The 4714-nt window shown below is 37.5% G+C and overlaps 1 pseudogene; it reads left to right on the top strand.

Annotated features, from left to right (window-relative positions):
* Positions 1 to 578: 578 nt before the first annotated feature.
* Positions 579 to 2151, top strand: LOC123934639 (annotated as a pseudogene).
* Positions 2152 to 4714: the final 2563 nt, after the last annotated feature.

Here is a 4714-nt window from a genome sequence, read left to right as displayed (position 1 = left end):
GCTATACTAGTTTTAGATGCACAATATAATAATTCTACAATTCTATTCATTCCTCAGTGCTCAATAGCATAAGTGTACTCTAAATCGCTTTTATCTATTTCTCTGATCCACCTACCCACCTCCATTCTGACAACCACCATTTAAAAGTCTGTCATGGGGTGCATGGGTGACTAAGTCAGTTAAGTGTCTGCCTTTGGTTCAAGTCATGATCTCAGGGTCCTGGGATTGAGCCTTGCATCAGGATCCCTGCTCAGTGGGGAGCCTGCTTCTCCCTCTCCCTTGCCCAATTCATGCTCTCTCTCGCTATCTCTCTCTCTCAAATAGTTAAATATAATCTTCTAAAAAGTAAAAGAAAAATATAAGTCTGGAGTGTGGCTCAGTCATTAAGCATCTGCCTTCAGCTCAGGTCCTTGGATTGAGCCCCATGTCAGGCTCCCTGCTCCATGGGGAGCCTGCTTCTCTCTCTCCCACTCCCCTGCTTGTGTTTCCTCTATCACTTTCTCTCTCTTCTTCTCTGTCAAATACATAAATAAAATCTTTTAAAAATATAAAAAATAAAAGTCTGTCTTAGGAGGAAGATGGTGACACCCAGGGACTGCCTGGGAGCAGTGGAGAGAGTTGAGGTAGTGGAGAGTCATCAGGGGAACTCAGAAGTGGAGGTGGTGCTTCCTTCCAACACTGCCACACCCACTTTTCTGTGCCATCATGGACCCACTCTTCTGTTTGTAAAGATGAGCTAAAAGAAAGGAAAAAACACAAGGGTTTTAATCCTACTCAGCCTGTAGAAATTGAAAAGACTGTGATTTTTTTCCAGTGGGAAGATGAAAAGTTGTCAGGGGCTAGATTTGCTGCCCAAGAAGCTCATAACCAAAGAAGTCAGACTCCTCTATCCTGAGCACACTTTGGGGAAAGTTACATGAGGTTTATTGAGTTACCCCTGTCTCAGAGAAAGTTTTGTCAAAGATGTCAGCAGTTGCTTTTGCCAGATGATTGAGAAAAGCATCATGAGCATCAGGTAGTAGGTGATATTTCTATCACCCAATTGAAAACACACAGTCAACTTCATTATCCATTGAAAAACATAAAGACAAATACCCAGTATTTGTTTGCCAATAGGAGCTTTCATTTCTTAATAGAGCTACTTTCTACCCTTGGATTCAGAAGAGTACTATGAGTTGGAACACCAAGAGTGCATGAGCTGATCATGTTGAAAGCATCAGGTGACAAGAAGTCGAACATTAAAAGCCTTTTATTGGATATTGATATTTATATTCATAGTTTCTAGTGGAAGATAGGTTTTTGCCATTATAACATGTTTAACAATCACGTCTTTGATGGAAAGACTGCCTTTGAAGTATGCAGAACATTTTTATGGGAAGATAAAGGTGAGGGAGTCATTGTGGTGACAGATCCTCCTTTTGGTGGTTTTGCTTAACCTCTGGTTGTTACATTCAAGAAATAAATTGCTCCATGGAAAGAAGATCAAAACCAAGAAAACCAACTACGCATATTCTGGATTTTCCACTAATTTTTTCAATCCCAAAGTAATCTGTTTTTTCCAAGTTTCTGCATGCTGAATTACCAGATAGATTATGATAATCATATACTTTATACACATGGAAAGACAGGTTGAAAACAGTCTCCTGTGCATATTTTCACCAATACTCCAACCAGCAAAATAATCCTTCCTGTTGAAGAAGGGTACAGATTTTGTCTCTGCGTTAATGATGTTTCCTAGAAAATCAACACTGTGAGCACTGTAATTCTTATACATCCAAGGATGGCAAGAATGGAACCATTGCTTTTCCTGCATAAAGTGTCTAAAACCTTTTGGATCCACTGTAGCATTTGCAGTCATTGTGCTCTTCCAGATCATTCTCACATGGACCCCAAAGATGGCTGCTTTATTTGTGGTGAATTAGGTAATAAAAGTAGTACTTGTCCTAACATCTCTACATCTAAGAAAGTGAACATAGCTATCAACAAGAGAAGCAAAGAAAAAGTAATAAGATGAAAATGGAGACCACTAAAGGGCAATCCATGAATCATACATCTGTTACATCATACATCATACAATCATACATCTTGGGAAGAAAAAAAGGAGACAAAGAGCCAATCTATACCTTTGCTCTTAAATGTCCAGTGACTTGAGAATAAAGAAGATTTAAACTCCAACCTTTGATGCCATTTTCTGAAAGTGGCTTGGACTAAAAGTGTTTTTCATTTTCTGAAAGTGGCTTAAGACACTAGACTTAAATTCTGTCACTTTCAAAGGTATGCATCTTCCTAAGTGAGATAATAAGCAGGTGGTATTTGCTGGTTTATGGCCCCTTCAGCAACCTCTATGATGATTTGGGGAGTTGTTCCATTCTTAGCTGGTTTACCAGCTCTCTGTGCATGCCTTTTTTCTCTCCTTAATTCTCTCCCAAACATATTATTTTGGCCTCTTGAATAATCGCCATACAGCATTCTTTTGCAGAAAGTATTACAAGAAAAATAAAAGTGAAAACTTGAGATTTTGTTTACATTGAACAAGAGTATGTTGAATTAGATATAGAAATGCTTTAAGTTAAACATCAAAATATTGTATGATGACTTAAAACTCACTTTCAAAGAAAAGTACAATGAACAATTATTTATAGACAAAATCTGAAGATGATAGAAAGAATTTTGGCCAAGGTAGTCTAAAGATATAAAGCTTATAACTATGGTTTTATTATTAAATATTTGTTTTTCAAAAAAGGCTGTTTGTCTTTTTTTTTCTTTGTTCAATTGTTTTCTTAAATCCCATGGTATGGAAGTTACTCAAAAAAAATTTCTAAAAATAGGGGCCCTTGGGTGGCTCAGTCAGTTAAGTGTCTGACTTCATTCGGCTTGGGTCATAATCTCAGGGTCCTGGGACTGAGCCTAAATTTGGGCTCCCCATTCATCAAGGAGTCTCCTTCTCTCTGTCTCCCTGTACCCCTCCCTCCACTCATGCCCTCTCTCTCTCTCTCTCTCCCCATCAAATAAATAAATAAAGTCTTTTAAAATTTTTAATAGAATTATCAAATGTTCCAAAAATTCCATTACTGGTTATTTCTCCCAAAGAAAATAAAAACACTAATTCATAAAGATATATGCACCCCTATGGTTATCGTAACATTATTTACAATAGCCAAGATATGGAAAAACTCAAGAGATCCTCAATAGATGAATAGATAAAGAAGATGTGGATATATCAGGGTGCCTGGGTGGTTTAGTGGGTTAAAGCCTCTGCCTTCAGCTCAGGTCATGATCCCAGGGTCCTGGGATCAAGCCCCACATAAGGCTCTCTGCTCTGCAGGGAGCCTGCTTCCCCTTATCTCTCTGCCTGCCTCTCTGCCTATTTGTGATCTCTGTCTGTCAAATAAATAAATAAAATCTTTAAAAAAAAAAGATGTGGATATATACATATACAATGGGAATATTACTCAGCATGAAAAAAGATAAGATATCACCATTTGCAGAATTTAGATGACTTAGAAGGTGTAATGCTAAGTGAAGTAACTCAGTCAGAAAAATAAATATACCGTATGATTTCACTCATATGTGGAATTCAAGAAACAAAACAAATGAGCAAACAAAGGAAAAGAAAGGACTCTTTTTAATATAGCCACAATACTATAGCATATCTAAAGATTTAACAATAATTTTAACATAAACAAATCCAAACAGTATTAAAATTTCCCCAATTTTTTCACAATTTTTAATTTTTTTTACTTGAGAGAAGGGTTTTTTCAGTTTTTATTTAAATTCATTAGTTAAAATATAACATAAGATTAGTTTCAGGTATACAATTTAGTGATTCCACACTTCGATAAAATACCCAGTGCTCATCACAGGAAGTGCACTCGTTAATCCCATCACCAATTTAACCATTCCCCCACCCACTGACACTCTGGTAAGCATAAGTTTGTTCTCTATAGTTAAGAGATATGTTGACAAATTCTCCCTCTAAAGCTACTTTTTTGAGAGTTTTTTCGTGAATGGATGTTGTACCTTATCAAATGCTTTTTCTGCATCTCTTGAAATGAACATATGGTTCTTATCCTTTCTTCTATTAATGTGGTGCATCACACTGATTTCTTTTTGTGAATATTGAACCACACTTGCAAGCCAGGAATAAATCCCACTTGATCCTGGTAAATGATTCTTTTAATGTACTGTTGGATTCAGTTTGCCAGTATTTTATTGAGAATTTTGCATACATGGGGCATTTCAGTGGTTCAGATGGTTAAGCATTTGACTTTTGATTTCAGCTCAGATCATGATCTCAGGGTGGTGAGATCAAGCACCACATCAGGCCTGCTAAGATTCTTTCTCTCCCTTTCTTAAAAAAAGGGGGGGAGGGCAATGTAGCAAGATGGCTGGAGAGTAGAGGGATTTCATTTCATTGGCTCGCTTAAATTTAGCTAGGTAACTGTCAAACCATTCTGAACACTCTGATTTAGCCTGATATGTAAGAAAAAATATCTGGAACTCTACAAGTAGAAAAGCAACCACTTTTTGCAAGGTAGGAGGTGTGAAGTAGTGAATCTGAGGGGATATATTGGAAAATAAACAGAGGGGGGAGGGACCCTCCATAAGCTGGCTACTGGAAAGTGATATAGCCCCAGAGGGCAAAATTGAAACCCTTAGAAATCTGCTCCAGTGAGAGACATCCCTGCCTGAAAGGTGGTCAGGTGGTGAAAAG

This window comes from Meles meles, chromosome X (genome assembly GCF_922984935.1).
Source record: "Meles meles chromosome X, mMelMel3.1 paternal haplotype, whole genome shotgun sequence".
Classification (NCBI taxonomy): Eukaryota; Metazoa; Chordata; class Mammalia; order Carnivora; family Mustelidae; genus Meles; species Meles meles.
Note: the sequence above shows the minus strand (reverse complement) of the source record. Positions and strands in the feature narration are given on the sequence as shown.